Source organism: Nerophis lumbriciformis, linkage group LG17, assembly GCF_033978685.3.
Source record: "Nerophis lumbriciformis linkage group LG17, RoL_Nlum_v2.1, whole genome shotgun sequence".
NCBI lineage: Eukaryota > Metazoa > Chordata > Actinopteri > Syngnathiformes > Syngnathidae > Nerophis > Nerophis lumbriciformis.
Window position 1 is genome coordinate 44726238 of NC_084564.2, and position 22141 is coordinate 44748378.

The 22141-nt window shown below is 46.6% G+C and overlaps 1 protein-coding gene across 1 annotated transcript in view; it reads right to left on the reverse strand.

Moving 5' to 3' along the window:
- Nucleotides 1–22141, reverse strand: part of pitpnm3 (PITPNM family member 3) — a 330161-nt gene that overhangs the window by 34954 nt on the left and 273066 nt on the right. The gene's annotated exons all lie outside the window — the stretch shown is intronic.

Sequence of the window (22141 nt, forward strand, 5' to 3'; positions counted from 1 at the left end):
TAATCTTTTAAAATTGATGCAGTTACTCTGGCGAATAAAAGCAAACCCTCGCCGAGGATGGATTTTTGTTTTATTGACAAACCAGGAAGAAAAGCTGCTTCTTCACATCATGGTGTTAAAGTCAATTTTAATGAATTTTAAAAAGCCTCTTTGTTGCTGTTGATAACAAGAATATTGTAGTTTTCTCCCAGCCAGACCCGCCGATAACACTGTATGAGAAAATGTGAATTTTATGCCAGTATAAGGACTCTCAAAGGACACAAAATAACAGGAAGTTTGACCTGGATTGAGGAAACATCTTTTCTGGGCATGTGTGGGCCAAATGGTAATTGCTGGGGTGCAACAATGTGACTTCGAGGGCGTCCCCCTTACTTGAGCTTACTAAATGAGTGGCAAATACAGGTAAAAGCCAGTAAATTAGAATATTTTGAAAAACTTGATTTATTTCAGTAATTGCATTCAAAAGGTGTAACTTGTACATTATATTTATTCATTGCACACAGACTGATGCATTCAAATGTTTATTTCATTTAATTTTGATGATTTGAAGTGGCAACAAATGAAAATCCAAAATTCCGTGTGTCACAAAATTAGAATATTACTTAAGGCTAATACAAAAAAGGGATTTTTAGAAATGTTGGCCAACTGAAAAGTATGAAAATGAAAAATATGAGCATGTACAATACTCAATACTTGGTTGGAGCTCCTTTCGCCTCAATTACTGCGTTAATGCGGCGTGGCATGGAGTCGATGAGTTTCTGGCACTGCTCAGGTGTTATGAGAGCCCAGGTTGCTCTGATAGTGGCCTTCAACTCTTCTGCGTTTTTGGGTCTGGCATTCTGCATCTTCCTTTTCACAATACCCCACAGATTTTCTATGGGGCTAAGGTCAGGGGAGTTGGCGGGCCAATTTAGAACAGAAATACCATGGTCCGTAAACCAGGCACGGGTAGATTTTGCGCTGTGTGCAGGCGCCAAGTCCTGTTGGAACTTGAAATCTCCATCTCCATAGAGCAGGTCAGCAGCAGGAAGCATGAAGTGCTCTAAAACTTGCTGGTGGACGGCTGCGTTGACCCTGGATCTCAGGAAACAGAGTGGACCGACACCAGCAGATGACATGGCACCCCAAACCATCACTGATGGTGGAAACTTTACACTAGACTTCAGGCAACGTGGATCCTGTGCCTCTCCTGTCTTCCTCCAGACTCTGGGACCTCGATTTCCAAAGGAAATGCAAAATTTGCATGGTTGGGTGATGGTTTGGGGTGCCATGTCATCTGCTGGTGCCGGTCCACTCTGTTTCCTGAGATCCAGGGTCAACGCAGCCGTCTACCAGCAAGTTTTAGAGCACTTCATGCTTCCTGCTGCTGACCTGCTCTATGGAGATGGAGATTTCAAGTTCCAACAGGACTTGGCGCCTGCACACAGCGCAAAATCTACCCGTGCCTGGTTTACGGACCATGGCATTTCTGTTCTAAATTGGCCCGCCAACTCCCCTGACCTTAGCCCCATAGAAAATCTGTGGGGTATTGTGAAAAGGAAGATGCAGAATGCCAGACCCAAAAACGCAGAAGAGTTGAAGGCCACTATCAGAGCAACCTGGGCTCTCATAACACCTGAGCAGTGCCAGAAACTCATCGACTCCATGCCACGCCGCATTAACGCAGTAATTGAGGCAAAAGGAGCACCAACCAAGTATTGAGTATTGTACATGCTCTAATTTTTCATTTTCATACTTTTCAGTTGGCCAACATTTCTAAAAATCCCTTTTTTGTATTAGCCTTAAGTAATATTCTAATTTTGTGACACATGGAATTTTGGATTTTCATTTGTTGCCACTTCAAATCATCAAAATTAAATGAAATAAACATTTGAATGCATCAGTCTGTGTGCAATGAATAAATATAATGTACAAGTTACACCTTTTGAATGCAATTACTGAAATAAATCAAGTTTTTCAAAATATTCTAATTTACTGGCTTTTACCTGTATTCATTAAGGCCCCTCTTTATTTCGCTTTAGCAGCACAGATTTGAGCTTATTTTAAATATTTAGTAGCGAAAATACCATCCTGAAATCATCAAAATATAGCTGAATGTGATTGAGAGGATGCATACACCCTGAATAGGAAATACTTCATATATTTGATGTTATCGGCTAGTAACCACACAGAAACTAGCCGATAACATAAAATTTATGAAATAACTTTTACCAAAATCCTTTTCAGAATCATTTCCACTGGCGAGAGTAGTGCATTTATGCAGCATTTTTACTGCAACTTCAATTGACTTCTTGCTTGTCTGACTCTTGTTTGCCCACCATGTGCTTGAGTCCTAGCCCGTGGCATCCAACGTAACGTACTGACGTGTGACAATCAACCCGGCTGATCACCAAAACAATCCTGACCTCTTTTTGCGCGTACACAACTGGATTGGATGTAATCTATATAGTTCTGTGAAGGTCACAAACAAGCCGTATCGTGTCCTTTACTTAGGCCTATTTGCTCCACTTTGCACCAGTCCAGTGGGTTTGAGTGATTTAAAAGGATGGGAGGCAGGAAGAGCCCGGAAAAAACACACAAAAAAAAAACAGAGAAAAAGCTCAAATGTGGCTAATAACTGAACATCTATTTCTCGTTTTTTCCATTTTGTGTCATTACCCACCTAATTCCGTAACGTACTTCACCTATGTCCAATTGTCCCCTTTTTATAGCCCAGCCTTTCCTTCGTCCTGACTAGTCTTTTGTAGCATTCTCTCCCTGTATAGAGTCTTTGTTTCTGACCAGTTTGACAAAGACTAATGCTTGTACAACAGTGCATGTGGAAAGTATTCACAGCGCTTCACTATTTCCACATTTTTTTATGATACAGCTTCATTCCAAAATGAATACACGCATTTTTGTTTTTTGCTTTTTTATTTTGCAAATTTATTAAACATAAAAAAATAAAAAATAAATCACAGGTACCGTATTTTCCGCACTATTAGCCGCACCTAAAAACCACAAATTTACTCAAAAGCTGACAGTGCGGCTTTTAACCCGGTGCGCTTTATATATGGATTAATATTACGATTCATTTTCATAAAGTTTCGATCTCGCAACTTCGGTAAACAGCCGCCATCTTTTTTCCCGGTAGAACAGGAAGCGCTTCTTCTTCTACGCAAGCAACCGCCAAGGTAAGCACCCGCCCCCATAGAACAGGAAGCGCTTCTTCTTCTACTGTAAGCAACCACCCGCCCGCGTAGAAGAAGAAAAAGCGCGCGGATATCACCGTACGTTTCATTTCCTTTGTGTGTTTACATCTGTAAAGACCACAAAATGGCTCCTACTAAGCGTCAGGGATCCGGTTCATGAAAAGACGCAATCTCTCCATCCGCACACGGATTACCGGTACTATTTCACAGCAACTGATATTCCTGTGAACCGCACTGTGGATACAACGGGAGCACGTACGGTGAATATTCGCACCACAGGGAATGAGAAGTCATCCTTCACTGTGGTTCTAGCTTGCCATGCTAATGGCCAGAAACTTCCACCCATGGTGATATTCAAAAGGAAGACCTTGCCAAAAGAGACCTTTCCAGCCGGCGTCATCATAAAAGCTAACTCGAAGGGATGGATGAAGAAAAGATGAGCGAGTGGTTAAGGTAAGTTTAAGTTTACGCGAAGAGGCCGGGTGGCTTTTTTCACGCAGCTCTGTCCATGTTGATATACGTATGTTTGTGATTGCACATTTGCGTACATTTTGGGAGTGAACAGAGTTGTTAGAACGCTGGTTTTTAATATATTATTAAAGTTTGACTGACCTATCTGACTGTTTTTTTGACATTCCTTTAGCGCAGTTAGATGCGGCTTACAACACCGGGCGGCTTATAGGTGGACAAAGTTTTGAAATATGCCGTTCATTGAAGGCGCGGCTTTTAACCCAGGGCGCCTTATGGTGCGGAAAATACGGTACATAAATATTCACAGCCTTTGCTCAAAATATTGTTGATGCATTTTTGGCAGCAATACCAGCCTAAATTATTTTTTAATACGATGCCACAAGCTTGGCACACCTATCTTAACATAGCCAGGACTTGTGGTCTCGCTAGAAAGATGTCCAGGCATCGAGTAATTGTCTCTGGCCCCCTGCCTGCGAGAGGCAATGATGAGAGATATAGCAGATTAGTCTCGCTTAACAAGTGGCTGGCTAGCTTCTGTAGACAACAGGGAGTAACGTTTATTGATAATTGGCCCTCTTTCTGGGGCAAACCAGGCTTGCTGATGAAAGACGGCCTTCACCCTAACCATGAAGGCGCCATCATCCTGTCTAAAAACATAGACTACTGTTTAAGTCACATTTGACTAACTACACTAGAGCAAGCCCGGTCACAGGCAATTACAGAGCCTGCTAGTCCGGGTGAGGAGTCAGTTAAGCTAGAACTAGCCAGCGCCAGCCTGGATAATTCCTGTACGCATAGCAATTCTCTTAGAATAATACACAACTCACATAATGTGTTTTCTGTTGTGAATGTGTTAGAGGTAGATATGCATTCTACTGAGGTGGCAAATCATGATGCGTTCAGTCTATCGCAGCATCAAGCAAACAATCTGAAAATACCCGTCGTGTCAATTCCTAGATATGGTCGAAACTATTTAAAGTGCACTACGTATAATAAACGCAACATTATTAATATTGCTACTACGGATAATTTAAACAAAAACTCGTCAAAACAGCCCAATACTTATAATATGGGCTTTTTAAACATAAGATCATTGTCTCCCAAAACGTTATTAGTTAATGAGGTCATTAGAGACAACAATCTTAACGTCATTGGTCTTAGCGAAACCTGGCTCAAACCAGACGATTTTTTTGCGCTAAATGAGGCATCTCCTCCTAACTATACGAATGTGCACTTAAGATGTGACTTTAAGGTTTTACTACTTACGTATAAAATACTACACTAGTCTAGCTCCGTCCTATCTTGTCGATTGTATTGTACCATATGTCCCGGCAAGAAATCTGCGTTCAAAGAACTCCGGCTTATTAGTGATTCCCAGAGCCCAAAAAAGTCTGCGAGCTATAGAGCGTTTTCTATTGGGGCTCCAGTACTATGGAATGCCCTCCCGGTAACAATTAGAGATGCTACCTCAGTAGAAGCATTTAAGTCCCATCTTAAAACTCATTAGTATACTCTAGCCTTTAAATAGACCCCCCTTTTAGACCAGTTGATCTGCCGTTTCTTTTCTTTTCTCCTCTGCTCCCCTCTTCCTTGTGGAGGGGGGGTGGGGGGGGGGGCACAGGTCCGGTGGCCATGGATGAAGTGCTGGCTGTCCAGAGTCTGGACCCGGGGTGGACCGCTCGCCTGTGCATCGGCTGGGAACATCTCTGCGCTGCTGACCCGTCTCCGCTCGGGATGGTGTCCTGCTGGCCCCACTATGGACTGGACTCTTACTATTATGTTGGATCCACTATGGACTGGACTCTCACAATATTATGTCAGACCCACTCGATATCCATTGCATTCGGTCTCTCTCCAAGGTTTCTCATAGTCATTCACATCGACGTCCCACTGGGGTGAGTTTTTCCTTGCCCTTATGTGGGCTTTGTACCGAGGATGTCGTTGTGGCTTGTGCAGCCCTTTGAGACACTTGTGATTTAGGGCTATATAAATAAACATTGATTGATTGATTGATTGATCTTTAGGCTGTTTGCACCGCTCAAGCTCCATCAGGTTGGATGGCAAGCATTAGTTTTCATCCAGGATGTCTCTGTACATCGCTGCATTCATATTAGTCTAGTCAGGGAGGTGACCAAGGACCCGACGGTCACTCTGTCAGAGGTACAGCGTTCCTCTGTGGAGAGGAGAACCTTCCAGAAGGACAACCATCTCTACAGAAATCCACCAATCAGGCCTGTATGGTAGAGTGGCCAGACCAAAGTTCTGAGCCAAAAATTGAGCTCTTTGACATGAATGCCAGACATCATGTTTGGAAGAAACCTGGCACCGCTCATCACCAGGACAATACCATCCCCTGCAGTGAAGCGTGGTGGTGGCAGCATCATGCTGTGGGGTTGTTTTTCAGCGCAGGAACTGGGAGACTAGCCAGAAACGAGGGAAAGATGAAGTACAGAAACGTCCTGGATGAAAACCAGCACTTCTCAACCACCCCGATGGAGCTTGAGAGGTGCTGCAAAGAGGAATGGGCGAAACTGGCCAAAGATAGGTGTGCCAAGCTTATGGCATCGTATTCAAATATACTTGAGGCCGCAATTTCTTAATCATTTTACTTAATCTCTGTTCTTATTGTTTGTTATATGTTTTATATATGACATTGTTGGTATTTTTAATCTGTGGCCAAATAATATTTTTCACCTCAGTGGGCAATAAAGGTTTATTCTATTTTTATTCTAAGCTGACAGCCATGGTATATCCTTTCTCTGATACTTCATATCTGTTGCCACATTGTCTTCTGTCTCAAGTCGGTTCAATCAATCAATCAATCAATCAATGTTTATTTATATAGCCCTAAATCACAAGTGTCTCAAAGGGCTGCACAAGCCACAACGACATCCTTGGTACAGAGCCCACATAAGGGCAAGGAAAAACTCACCCCAGTGGGACGTCAATGTGAATGACTATGAGAAACCTTGGAGAGGACCGCATATGTGGGTAACCCCCCCCCCCCTATAGGGGAGACCGAATGCAATGGATGTCGAGCGGGTCTGACATAATATTGTGAGGGTCCAGTCCATAGTGGATCCAACATAATAGTAAGAGTTAGTCCATAGTGGGGCCAGCAGGACACCATTCCGAGCGGAGACGGGTCAGCAGCGCAGAGATGTTCCCAGCCGATGCACAGGTGAGCGGTCCACCCCGGGTCCCGACTCTGGACAGCCAGTACTTCATCCATGGCCACCGGACCTGTGCCCCCTCTTCCACAAGGAAGAGGGGAGCAGAGGAGAAAAGAAAAGAAACGGCAGATCAACTGGTCTAAAAGGGGGGTCTATTTAAAGGCTAGAGTATACAAATGAGTTTTAAGATGGTACTTAAATGCTTCTACTGAGGTAGCATCTCTAATTGTTACCGGGAGGGCATTCCATAGTACTGGAGCCCCAATAGAAAACGCTCTATAGCCCGTAGACTTTTTTTGGGCTCTGGGAATCACTAATAAGCCGGAGTTCTTTGAACGCAGATTTCTTGCCGGGACATATGGTACAATACAATCGACAAGATAGGACGGAGCTAGACCGTGTACTATTTTATACGTAAGTAGTAAAACCTTAAAGTCACATCTTAAGTGCACAGGAAGCCAGTGCAGGTGAGCCAGTATAGGCGTAATATGATCAAACTTTCTTGTTCTTGTCAAAAGTCTAACAGCCGCATTTTGTACCAATTGTAATCTTTTAATGCTAGACAGGGAGACCCGAAAATAATACGTTACAGTAGTCGAGACGAGACTACTAGGTTCTATTGTTAAACTTTGTTCCTCTCACCATGAGATGTACAGCCACTGGTTTTAAGCTGCGATGGCTGACTTTCATCACGATTGTGCATCCACATTTGCACATTGAATGGGAATTGATCCCACATTTGGATTCAGTCACACTAATCCAATAAAGTGATGCCCTGTGGTGTAAATGGACTGCAGTGTTCATTGGTAATGTCGAATCAAGTTAATCTTCTTTTATTTAGCCTATAAAGGACACATTAGAGATGGAAAATAAAGGTAGAAACAGTCCTCACTAAAGCTGCACCATGTGCAATGCCCTAACCCTAAATAATAGATGAATAGATCAACCTTAAAAAACACAAGCTGGCAGCTGGAAGGAGCCTTAATAAATCACCAAATGCAGTGACATGTTAAGTTGTTAGGAACCTGTGACACTTCTTGTGCCGTGAGGTTCTTTGGACCATGGCCCTTCCACATGCCGCCAGTCTCAGGCCAGGCAGCCGTCCGGTCACGCCAACTCCCGATGAAAATTTTTTAGCCGAGTCCCCTTTTTATATGTGCGCTGCTGACGTTCCTGGGCGCGGAGATAATTCTTGCGTGACAAGTGCCCCACCGTGTGGAGTTTTGCCCACATGTCCATGACGTACTGGATTTCGTGTTTGCTGGAGCTTGGACCTTCCTCCCAGCTTTCCTTAATTATGTCCAGCACTCCGCGCGGCCTCCGGCCGTACAATAGCTCAAAAGGCGTAAAGCCGATGGAGGCCTGAGGTACCTTCCGCATCGCAAACATTAGGGGCTCCAGCCATTTATCCTAATTTGGTTTGTCCTTGTGCGTGAACTTACGGATCATGGTTTTCAGCGTCTTGTTTAACCGCTCCACCACCCTGTCTGTTTGTGGGTGGTATACACTGGTGCGGATCGCTTTAATTCCCAGTAACCCGCATAGTTCCTTTATCATGCGCGACATAAAGGATGTGCCCTGGTCAGTCAGAATCTCTTTCGTGATTCCGACTCGGGAGATGACCTGAAACAGCGCTTGCGCCACGCTCTTGGCGGAGATAGAGCGCAGGGGCACTGCTTCGGGATAGCGCGTTGCGTAATCCACCAGGACTAGCACAAAGCGATATCCCCGTATGCTCGGGTGAAATGGCTCGATGAGGTCCATTCCAATTCTCTCGAATGGGACCTCCATAAGCGGCAATGGGCGCAAGGGCCTGCGGCGCACGTCTGCCCGAATGCCCGGCCAATAGAATCGGACCGTGACCCGATTGAGTGTCTTATCGTAGCCCATGTGGCCAGACATGGGATTAAAATGCGCCGCCGGGAAAGTCCGGGTGGACTTCCCGCGAAGACCCCACCGGTTTCCGCTCGGCAGTGTCGGATGAACCCGCGTCGCCACTGAGAACCGCGTGGATACTCCCCTTTCCTACACCCCGTGAACGCATCCCCACACATTGCGTCACTAGAAGATGAAATCCCGGCCAATTTGTCCCTAATATTATGGGATGCGTAAAGTGTGTGCTTACAGCAACCTTGACACTATGCTTTTGTCCCTGATACCAAATTTCAACTGGCACAATGGGATACGTGTGCACATTCCCATGAATACACCTTATTTGCCCCTGTGTCGCATGCCTCAGTGCCCTGGGTCGAACCAGGTTTTGGTGGATCATGGACTGTCTACATCCCGAATCCACCATTGCCCAATATGTACTCCCTTGTACCCTTACCGGGACACAGTACGTCTCCCCTGGATCAGGGGCGGACGCTGGGGGACCGACAACCCGCATCACCTGTCCCACCTCCATCAGGGAGCAGTCTCGCCTCACGTGACCGGGTTGTCCGCACCCCCAGCACACCGGCCCTGGTGCTCGAGGTGCCGTCTGCGGGGAAAGCCCCCTCTCAGCAGCGCCGGTACCCTGCTCGTGGGTCCAGGTCGCCCCCTCCGGTTGCGCAAGTCGTCTCCGCGGGGCTGGGTCGGACCGTTCTGCCGCCCGTGGCGCTGGGGTGCGTGTTTCGGCCGTCTTCAGCTCCCGGTGGACCGCCAGGTGGTCCTAGGCCAGGACAACTGCGGCCATCAGGTCCCGCTGACGGTAGTACCGCACCCACGCTGCCGTCTTGGAGGGGATGGCGTCGAGGAACTGCTCCAGGAAGATACGCTCAAACATCCAGCTCTCTTTTAGCTGTGGTTCGAGCCACCGGGTGGCCACTCTCGAAGCTGCTGCGCCAGCGCGAACGGGCAGTCCTCGGGACCCAGTCGCATTGCGCCGAACCGGCGTCGGTGGTCCTCCGGGTGACTCCAGACCCGGTCTAATATTGCGCTGCTGAGGTTGGGGTAGTGCACCCGGGCTTCCGTTGGGAGACTATGCGCCGCCCGCTGCGCCTCTCCCGCCAGGAGCGGCAGCAGTTTCACCCCCCACTCGGTCTCTGGCCATTCGCACGCTGTTGCCATGGCCTCGAAGAGGTCGAGGAACACCAGTGGGTCTTTGCTTTCCGTCATCCGCTGCATGGGATGAGAATCAGCACCTCCAAGTCCGAGTCCATGGTTCTCGCCCGGAAAAGGGTAGAGTGCCATCTCCGGGTTGGGAAGGAGATCTTGCCCCAAGTGGAGGAGTTCAAGTACCTGGGAGTCTTGTTCACGAGTGAGGGAAGAGTGGATCGTGAGATCAACAGGCGGATCGGTGCGGCGTCTTCAGTAATGCGGACGCTGTATCGATCCGTTGTGGTGAAGAAGGAGCTGAGCCGGAAGGCAAAGATCTCAATTTACCGGTCGATCTACGTTCCCATCCTCACCTATGGTCATGAGCTTTGGGTTATGACCGAAAGGACAAGATCACGGGTACAAGCGGCCGAAATGAGTTTCCTCCGCCGGGTGGCGGGTCTCTCCTTAAGAGATAGGGTGAGAAGCTCTGTCATCCGAGGGGAGCTCAAAGTAAAGCCGCTGCTCCTCCACATCGAGAGGAGCCAGATGAGGTGGTTCGGGCATCTGGTCAAGATGCCACCCGAACGCCTCCCTAGGGAGGTGTTTAGGGCACGTCCGACCGGTAGGAGGCCGCGGGGAAGACCCAGGACACGTTGGGAAGACTATGTCTCCCGGCTGGCCTGGGAACGCCTCGGGGTCCCACAGGAAGAGCTGGACGAAGTGGCTGGGGAGAGGGAAGTCTGGGCTTCCCTGCTTAGGCTGCTGCCCCCGCGACCCGACCTCGGATAAGCGGAAGAAGATGAATGGATGGATGGATGGATGGGATGAATAAAGTCTATCCTATCCTATCCCACCTGGCCAAGACCTTCAATTATCCTGCACTGAAGTAAACAAAGATATACAAATATAAGCATTTAAAAATATATATAGCTTACAGAACATGGCAGAGACAGAAACAAGGCAAAATATTATTTATACCAACATAGAACTATCAACTTAAGACTTTCCTTGAATTACAGGACCTGCAGAAAGTCCAGATCGCAATCCAATTAAAACATCTGTGGTTGAAACTCCAACCTTCAAAGCTAATTTGACAACAACAATCCGAACAAGTTGGAGCAAGATTGGTCAAAAGTACTGTTTCTCACTAGTGAAGTCCATTCCTCAGAGACTGCAAGCTGTTATAAAACCCAGAGATGGTGCAACAAAGTACTAGTGGTGTGTTTTTTTGTTTGTTTTTTATGATGCCATCATTTTTTTCCTCAGAATTTTAATGTAGTAATTGTGTAATTGCTTTTATGGCAATCAATACTGATACATCTGTGCATAAATTCACATGATCCTCTTTTTCATGCCATTGGAGCAGAGCTGGAATTAAAAGAGGGCTCACATAAGATGTATTCATCATGATAAAAGCTCCACTGAGGTTGGGGATGCCAAAGTAGTTCTCAGTGGGAGCGCAATCTGATTGGCAGACCAAGCCTTCATACTAGCTCATTTGCATAACTGCATAGTGTGTTTCAACAGCTGTTCTGTGCAGAGACAGGTGTCCATGGATTTTATTTGAGTGTCATCAGAGCGCCCAGGGCAAGCATCCGGGCGCTAATTAAAGCTTGCTTGGGCAGCAAGCCTTTGACACGTCTGCCTCAAAGATTCATCACCAGGGGCATCCTGCTTTGTGGATCATCGTCATTTCATCACAGCCGAGGCATCTTTCTAACAGGGGTACAACGTAGTTATTATCCAGGTTATTACCAACACATATGGATAGATGGATGGGTCGAGAGGAACAAATTTAGCTCATTTGGCCAACATCCAAAAAGCTGCAAAATAAATTTCTGTACATTTTTTCTTCATACAGTATGTCTTATTTTTTAACTATTATAACAACAACACACTCCTCAGCCTTCCCGGTAAGGTCTATTCAGGTGTACTGGAGAGGAGGCTACGCCGGATAGTCGAACCTCGGATTCAGGAGGAACAGTGTGGTTTTCGTCCTGGTCGTGGAACTGTGGACCAGCTCTATACTCTCGGCAGGGTCCTTGAGGGTGCATGGGAGTTTGCCCAACCAGTCTACATGTGCTTTGTGGACTTGGAGAAGGCATTCGACCGTGTCCCTCGGGAAGTCCTGTGGGGAGTGCTCAGAGAGTATGGGGTATCGGACTCTCTGATTTTGGCGGTCCGCTCCCTGTATGATCAGTGTCAGAGCTTGGTCCGCATTGCCGGCAGTAAGTCGGACACGTTTCCAGTGAGGGTTGGACTCCGCCAAGGCTGCCCTTTGTCACCAATTCTGTTCATAACTTTTATGGACATAATTTCTAGGCGCAGTCAAGGCGTTGAGGGTATCCGGTTTGGTGGCTGCAGGATTAGGTCTCTGCTTTTTGCAGATGATGTGGTCCTGATGGCTTCATCTGGCCAGGATCTTCAGCTCTCGCTGGATCGGTTCGCAGCCGAGTGTGAAGCGACTGGGATGAGAATCAGCACCTCCAAGTCCGAGTCCATGGTTCTCGCCCGGAAAAGGGTGGAGTGCCATCTCCGGGTTGGGGAGGAGACCCTGCCCCAAGTGGAGGAGTTCAAGTACCTCGGAGTCTTGTTCACGAGTGAGGGAAGAGTGGATCGTGAGATCGACAGGCGGATCGGTGCGGCATCTTCAGTAATGCGGACGCTGTATCGATCCGTTGTGGTGAAGAAGGAGCTGAGCCGGAAGGCAAAGCTCTCAATTTACCGGTCGATCTACGTTCCCATCCTCACCTATGGTCATGAGCTTTGGGTTATGACCGAAAGGACAAGATCACGGGTACAAGCGGCCGAAATGAGTTTCCTCCGCCGGGTGGCAGGGCTCTCCCTTAGAGATAGGGTGAGAAGCTCTGTCATCCGGGGGGAGCTCAAAGTAAAGCCCCTGCTCCTCCACATCGAGAGGAGCCAGATGAGGTGGTTCGGGCATCTGGTTAGGATGCCACCCGATCGCCTCCCTCGGGAGGTGTTTAGGGCACGTCCGACCGGTAGGAGGCCACGGGGAAGACCCAGGACACGTTGGGAAGACTATGTCTCCCAGCTGGCCTGGGAACGCCTCGGGATCCCCCGGGAGGAGCTGGACGAAGTGGCTGGGGAGAGGGAAGTCTGGGCTTCCCTGCTTAGGCTGCTGCCCCCGCGACCCGACCTCGGATAAGCGGAAGAAGATGGATGGATGGATATAACAACAACATGAAGTTTTAAAACTACAAATTGAACACCTCACTCTCCGTCTTTCTGATAATCAAACTATCCCATCCATTCTGCGCCGGTAGTTCTTGGGCTTACCTGACTTGCGACACATATTCCTAACATCGACTGGCACAAACTCACCATCGCTAATTGGAGCCTTTTCCGCCACTTGCGGTGTCTTCGTTCAGCGTGTCCCTTGTTGATTTCAAAGCTGAAAATATCGACCTCTCTATTGTTATCGTGATCTCGGTCAAGTGTTCAGTAAAGATCGCGCCATGTCTCTTCCACCACACAGACCGTATGACTGTAGTATTGACTTCCTCCGGGGTGCTACATTGCCAGCGTCACGTCTGTATAATACCCCTCTCTCTGACCATGAAGCACTCCAGCAATATATTTCTACATCCCTCGTTTCGGATTGAATTCGTCCTTCCTCCTTTCCATTAGCTGCAGGATTTTTTTTCATAGAAACGAGGGATGGATTCCTTCCGACCCTGTATTGACTATCGTGCGCTAAAAGATATTACAACCCTTGCTAGATTCTGCTTTTAGTTCCCTTCATTAAGCTAAATATTTCACCAAATTAGACCTTGTAACGCCTATCATCTTGTTCGCATCAGGGAGAGCGATGAGTGGAAGACGGCATTTAACACCCCCTTGGGGCACTTCCCATATTAATTAATGCCACTTGGATTAACCAATGTGCCTGCCGTCTTCCAGGGCTTCATTAATGACGTACTTAGGGATATGCTCGGCCGCTTCTTGTTTGTATATCTTAGTGATATACTATTTTTTTCTTTCTATGCTGAAGGAACATATTCAGCAGGTCCACCTTGTCCTCCAACGGTTGTTGGAGAATAAAGAATTTGTCAAGGCAGAAAAGTGCGAGTTTCATGTTTCGTCTGTGCCCTTTTGGGGGTTTGTAGTGGATCAGGGACAGCTTAGACTCGATCCGGTTAAGATTCATAGCGTGGTCGACTGGCCCACTCCGTAATCTACGAAGCTTTTGCAGCGATTTCTTGGCTTTGCTAATTTCTATCGTCGGTTCAGCCGCAATTATAGTCTGGTCGCACTGCCTCTGACGAAGCTCACATTAACTAAGATTCCGTTTAACTGGACCCCAGAAGGTAACATGGCTTTTGCTACACCCAAATCATTATTTACATTTGCTCCTGTTTTGGCTCATCCTGATACTGCTTCTGACTTTTTTGTCGAGGTTGACGCTTCAGACTCTGGTGTGGGAGCCGTCCTTTCCCAGCGTGACTCCACCACTGGCGAGCTGCACCCCTGTGCCTTCTTCTCCCGTTGCCTGACGCCAGCAGAGATCAATTATGTTATTGGTAATCGGGAACTCCTGGCCGTTGTGTTGGCTCTGCAGGAATGGAGGCATTTGCTGGAGGGCTCACAGGAACCATTTACACTGACCACAAGAACTTGGCATACCTGCTTTCTGCACAGAGGCTGAACCCCCAATACAACTTCTCTCTGACATACTGCCCAGGATGCTAGAATGGAAAGTCTGACGCTCTATCAGGGGTCCACAATTTTCATCCTCAGTCTGGAAGGTTTTCTGCGAGTCCCTGGGAGCATCACCGAGTTTGTCTTCAGATTACCATCCACAGAAAAATGGCCAGACGGAGTGAACAAACCAAGACTTGGAAGTCATTATACGCTGTGTCTGCCACCAGCAACCCACTCCATGGTCATTCAACTTGCCATGGATTGAATATGCCCACAACTCCCTGGTCCATTGACCGTATCCCTCGGGAAGTCTTGTGGGTAGTGCTCAGAGAGTATGGGGTATCGGCCCAGCTGATTATGGTGGTCTGCTCTCTGTATGATCAGTGTCAGCGCTTGGTCCACATTGCTGACCGTAAGTCCGACCTGTTTCAAGTGAGCGTTGGACTCCGCCAGGGCTGCCCTTTGTCACCAATTCTGTTCATAACTTTTATGGACGGATATTCTAGGCACAGTCAGAGCGTTGAGGAGATACAGTTTGGTGGCTGTAGGATTAGGTCTCTGCTTTTTGCAGATGATGTGGTCCTGATAGCATCATATGGCCAGGATCTTTAGCTCTCACTGGATCGGTTTGCAGCCGAGTGTGAAGCGACTGGGATGATAATCAGCACCTCCAAGTCCGAGTCCATGGTTCTCGCCCGGAAAAGGGTGGAGTGCCATCTCCGGGTTGGGGAGGAGATCTTGCCCCAAGTGGAGGAGTTCAAGTACCTTGAAGTCTTGTTCACGAATGAGGTGCGAGTGGATCGCGAGATCAAAAGGCGGATCGGTGCGGCGTCTGCTGTCATGCAGACTCTGTTTCGATATGTTGTGGTGAAGAAGGAGCTGAGCCAGAAGGCAAAGCTCTCAATTTACCGGTTCATCTACATTCCTATCCTCACATATTGTCACCTTGGGTTATGATCGAAAGGACAAGATCACGGGTACAAGCGGCCGAAATCAGTTTCCTACGTCGGGTGGTGAGGTTCTCCCTTAGAGATAGGGTGAGAAGCTCTGTCATTCGGGAGTATGCCAGGTGAGGTGGTTCGGGCATCCCCCTGGGGGGGTGTTTAAAGCACGTCCGACCGGTAGGAGGCCACGGGGAAGATCAGGGACACGTTGGGAAGACTATGTCTCCCGGCTGGCCTGGGAATGCCTTGAGATCCCCTGGGAGGAGCTGGACAAAGTGGCTGGGGAAAGGGAAGTCTGGGCTTCCCTGCTTAGGCTGCTGCACCCGCGACCCAACCTCGGATAAACGGAAGAAGATGGATGGATGGATGGATGGATGCATTGGCCATTAATTTTTGTTAATTTGCTTATTTGTATCCGTAATTCCAAGAAATAACAGAAATATAGGACTTTTTACCTGTAGTTTCCAGTATCTGTATTTATTTCACAGCCACACTGATTGATTTTCTTTTTTTTTGCTAAAAAGTTACTGAATCGATTTTAACTCACTGAAATGTTTCGGATCATATCGTTCTAAAAAAAAAATATATATATATATATATATATATATATTAGAGATGCGCGGTTTGCGGGCACAACCGCGGAGTCCGCGGATCATCCGCGGATCGGGCAGATGAAATAAAAAAAAATTAGATTTTATCCGCGGGTCGGGTCGGGTCAGGTCGGGTCGGGTCGGGTCGGGTGGTTGAAATAAAAAAAAATTAGATTTTAAATAGATTCAGGCGGGTGGCAGTTAAACCAATTGGGAAATATATATACATAGTTAAATGTTGTTACCCACATACGAAAAACGAGCAGGCACCTGCAGCATATGCCACAACAGAAGAAAAAAAAGAAGAAGAGATGGACACTTTTACGGAGCGGAGAAGGGACGCCTCGCCGGGGTCCGGGACCGAGGCCCCTTCCCCCGAGAGGGCCCCACCGGGAGCCGTAGCTGAGGCGATCCGCGAGAAGGGCCCGACGCACGTCCAGGGTCACCACCGCGCCCACCGCACCGACACCCCGCCTCGTCCGCCTTCGCCGCGGCCGGCGTCACGCGCAGCAGGTAAGCAGCTTACCTGCCCGCCACCCCCGTGGCCGGGGGCTCGTAACAGGGGTCACTCAGCGCGCTCTGCCCGCGCAGCTTACCTGCCCGCCACCCCTGTTGCCGGGGGCGCGTAACAGGGGTCACTCCGCGCGCAGTGCGCTCACGAAAGGGGTGGGGCTCACCCTGGTTGATATAGACAGCAGCTAGGACGGTGGCCATGGAAGTCGGAAGCCGCTAAGGAGTGTGTAACAACCCACCTGCCGAATCAACTAGCCCTGAAAATGGATGGCGCTGGAGCGTCGGGCCCATATACCCGGCCGTCGCCGGCAGCGAGACGCGCTTGGAGGTGCGCTCAGCGCGGCTCCCATATGATTGCGCACTGGTGTGCGTCTGGGTCGTGACAGCGTGGCACGCGAATGTCTGTGCTGCATTGGATCAGTCTCCTTTCTTTAACAGGCAAAAGCTTTATAACCTCACTAATGCCTTGCATCGTCTATATTAGATATATAACAACGGGCGGATGCGGTTCTGATCAAATGTTAGATCGGGTGGATTGCGGATGGTTGACGACTTTCTGATGCGGTTGCGGATGAAATAATTGCCTATCCGCGCATCTCTAATATATATATATGTATACATATATATATCGTCCCGGAATTTTATTGGCAACCACAAATTCTGAATGAAATCGACTCAAATTGTTGTTAAAACAAATTGCCACACCCCTAGTAAGTAAATATTCCATGATAAAACTACTCAAGTATTGAGTAACTGGTGAGCAACTTCGGATTGACTTAGTAGCAACTTTTTAACGCTTCTCGGACTACATCCGAAGTTAGTGCGTGCGTGTGTGTGTGTGCGGTGTGTGCACGTGTGTGAATTTGTGTGTATGCGTGCGTGTGTAAAACATAATAACACACCTACAATTTACTGCAAGCATGTTTTCTGTCACAAAAAGGAGGGATTTTTCAAATTGACTGTGTGTCGCTTTTAAAAGTGCTCCCCCTCTGGTCAACATATGAAATGACAAGTTTGTGTAAAAATTTGAAGTGCTCCCCCTCTGGTCAACATATGTAATAACAAGTGTGTGTAAGAAATTTAAATGCACCCCCTTTGGCCAAAATGTATTACAAAAATAAAAAATAAATAAATATATATATATATCCAGCACACCTTACAATAGTGGTAATAAAAGATGCAACCTATGCTTGAAAGAGAAACTGTTTATTATTTACCGTCCAGACCTGTCATCCCTCAACAAGCGCAGCGAAATTGTAACAACATGCCGCCATAGACGGAAACACCTCCTAGGTAACACATGAGCCAATCACCACGCCCCTAGGCCAGCCTGTACCCACCCACTCTGTGCCCTATATAAACCATGGTTTGCGAATGCTCCCATTAAAATCTCCTGATGATTGAGGGTACCCCCCCCCTCATGAAACAGGCCTGTAGAGATGAAATAGTCTTGTGATTTTTTTCCCACACATACATATATATATATATATATATATATATATATATATATATATATATATATACACATGTATATAAAGACATACTGTAATAACGTAATGAAGATTAAAAAACAATTACAAACAAAAAATTCAAGAAAAAAAAAATTCTAAACTAAAAGCTTACCTTTTTTATATTTGCATAGTTTGCATATATTAATAATGTGGTAAATACACATCTTTATATATCTACAAAGGGCGGTCTTAAAGAGGTAGGTATTTTTCTCAGGTCTTAAGATGGTAACAAATACAAGAATACTTGTGTGTGTGTGTGTGTGTGTGTGTGTGTGTGTGTGTGTGTGTGTGTGTGTGTGTGTGTGTGTGTGTGTGCGTGCGGGTTCTGGCAATGCTTACTTAATGGGGACATGGCTCTGTTTACACAGTCACTTTTATGGGACCTCTGACGGTATGGGGACAAAAAAACAGGTCCCCTAAAGGGAAACCTTTTTAAACGAGAGTCAGATCCATTCTGAAGATGCCTAAGTGATTTTAAAAGGGGAACATTATCACCAGACCTATGTAAGCGTCAATATATACCTTGATGTTGCAGAAAAAAGACCATATATTTTTTTGACCAATTTCCGAACTCTAAATGGGTGAATTTGTCGAATTAAACGCCTTTCTATTATTCGCTCATCGGGAAGCAATCCGCCATTTTCTCAAACACCGAGTCAAATCAGCTCTGTTATTTTCCGTTTTTTCGACTGTTTTCCGTACCTTGGAGACATCATGCCTCGTCGGTGTGTTGTCGGAGGGTGTAACAACACCAACAGGGACGGATTCAAGTTGCACCAGTGGCCCAAAGATGCCAAAGTGGCAAGAAATTGGACGTTTGTTCCGCACACTTTACCCACGAAAGCTATGCTACGACAGAGATGGCAAGAATGTGTGGATATCCTGCGACACTCAAAGCAGATGCATTTCCAACCATAAAGTCAAAGAAATCTGCCGCCAGACCCCCATTGAATCTGCCGGAGTGTGTGAGCAATTCAGGGACAAAGGACCTCGCTAGCACGGCAAGCAATGGCGGCAGTTTGTTCCCGCAGACGAGCGAGCTAAACCCCCTATCGACCCTAGCTTCCCTGGCCTGCTGACATCAACTCCAAAACTGGACAGATCAGCTTTCAGGAAAAGAGAGCGGATGAGGGTATGTCTACAGAATATATTAATTGATGAAAACTGGGCTGTGTGCACTCTCAAAGTGCATGTTGTTGCCAAATGTATTTCATATGCTGTAAACCTAGTTCATAGTTGTTAGTTTCCTTTAATGCCAAACAAACACATACCAATCGTTGGTTAGAAGGCGATCGCCGAATTCGTCCTCGCTTTCTCCCGTGTCGCTGGCTGTCGTGTCATTTTCCTCGGTTTCGCTTGGTTCAAACTGATATGGCTCAATAGCTTCAGTTTCTTCTTCAATTTGGTTTTCGCTACCTGCCTCCACACTACAACCATCCGTTTCAATACATGCGTAATCTGTTGAATCGCTTAAGCCGCTGAAATCCGAGTCTGAATCCGAGCTAATGTCGCTATAGCTTGCTGTTCTTTCCGCCATGTTTGTTTGTGTTGGCATCACTATGTGACGTCACAGGAAAATGGACGGGTGTATATAACCATCCATCCATTTTCTACCGCTTATTCCCTTTTTGGGGTCGCTGGAGCCTATCTCAGCTACAATCGGGCGGAAGGCGGGGTACACCCTGGACAAGTCGCCACCTCATCACAGGGCCAACACAGATAGACAGACAACATTCACACTCACATCCACACACTAGGGACCATTTAGTGTTGCCAATCAACCTATCCCCAGGTGCATGTCTTTGGAGGTGGGAGGAAGCCGGAGTGCCCGGAGGGAACCCACGCAGTCACGGGGAGAACATGCAAACTCCACACAGAAAGATCCCGAGCCCGGGATTGAACCCAAGACTACTCAGGACCTTCGTATTGTGAGGCAGATGCACTAACCCCTCTTCCACCGTCCTGCCCGCTGGTGTATATTACGATGGTTAAAATCAGGCACTTTGAAGCTTTTTTTTAGGGATATTGCGTGATGGGTAAAATTTTGAAAAAAACTCCGAAAAATAAAATAAGCCACTGGGAACTGATTTTTAATGGTTTTAACCCTTCTGAAATTGTGATAATGTTCCCCTTTAAGCTTTGGCCCATAAAACATGTTTACTGGTTAGTTTGAGTGTGAGACATTTGCACAGCAGCCCCCTCATGGGGCTGTAGCTGGTACTGCACTCGCTGCTCTGCTCACATTTCTTCCGTGTATTCATGTCATATAAAATGTATTTATTTATTTATTTTTTTAAATGGTCATCAGTAGTCACGTACAAATTTTGTGTGAATTATGCAAAATGATTTAAATGTGGTCCCCATGAACCATATTAAGTCTTTTTCCCCAGGAAGAATGATCAGCACATGACTTCATCAATGCAGAGATTTAAAGACGTGTATGAGCTAACTGGCCAGTGGACATTTGACACCTTTTTTATTATGCCTCCACAACCTGTAGAAAGGCTCATCCCCACAAGTCATGATCAAAAACTTGCTCCCCATTCCAAATGATAACCAGTGTGTGTGTGCGTGTGTGTGTGTGTGTGTGTGTGTGTGTGTGTGTGTGTGTGTGTGTGTGTGTGTGTGTGTGTGTGTGTGTGTGTGTGTGTGTGTGAGAACAAACAAGAGAAACATTAATGAGCTTTACAATAGTTTGCTGTGAAATGAATATTAGACTTCATTTTCCACTTCAGTAATTAAAGTGGAGCTCGTCCTTAATTACAGTTTAGTGCCTTTGGGTTACTTTTTGCTGGATTTTGCACCATTTGGCTGACAATGGTAAGTGAGCTGCTTGGATGACACAAACAACCTAATTGATTACCTTGACTCCTGTCTTTCAGAGTTGTCTTAGTTCAGGAAAAAATGTAGTTGGAGTATAAAATAACTGGGATAGACATGTTTGATTGTTTTAATTATCCTTTTAGTTTTATTGGTTATTGTTTTGCTTGAAGGCCTACTGAAAGCCACTACTAGCGACCACGCAGTCTGATAGTTTATATATCAATGATGAAATCTTAACATTGCAACACATGCCAATACGGCCGGGTTAACTTATAAAGTGCAATTTTACATTTCTGTCCGGTTGAAAACGTCTAGGTATGATGACGTATGCGCGTGACGTCGATGATTGAAACGGAAGTATTGGGACGCCATTGTATCCAATAAAAAAAGCTCAGTTTTCATCGCAAAATTCCACAGTTTTCTGGACATCTGTGTTGGTGAATCTTTTGCAATTTGTTTAATGAACAATGGAGACGGCAAAGAAGAAAGCTGTAGATGCGATCGGTGTATTAGCGTCTGGCTACAGCAACACAACCAGGAGGACTTTGACTTGGATAGCAGACGCGCTATCCGACGCTAGCCGCCGACCGCATCGATGATCGGATGAAGTCCGTCGATCGCTGGAACGCAGGTGAGCTTTGGTGTTGATGAGCAGATGAGGGTTGTCGTAGGTGGAGAGCTAATGTTTTTATCATAGCTCTGTCGAGGTCCCTAGCTAAGTTAGATTCAATGGCGTCGTTAGCAACAGCATTGTTAAGCTTCGCCAGGCTGGAAAGCATTAACCGTGTAGTTACAGGTCCATGGTTTAATAGTACTGTTGATTTTCTGTCTATCCTTCCAGTATGGGGTTTATTTCTTTTGTTTCTATCTGCAATTAAGCCCGATGCTATCACGTTAGCTCTGTAGCTAAAGTGCTTCGCCGATGTATTGTCGTGGAGATAAAAGTCACTGTGAATGTCCATTTCGCGTTCTCGACTCTCATTTTCAAGAGGATATAGTATCCGAGGTGGTTTAAAATCAGTGTTGGGACTAACGCGTTACAAAGTAACGCGTTACTGTAACGCCGTTAGTTTCGGCGGTAACTAGTAATCTAACGCGTTATTTTTTTAAATTCAGTAATTTAGTTACCGTTACTACATGATGCGTTACTGCGTTATTTTACGTTACTTTTGATGTAGTATCGGCTAGAAACAGAAGCGCTGCGGTGTCGTTCTTCTGAATCTTCCTCTGTCACAAGCC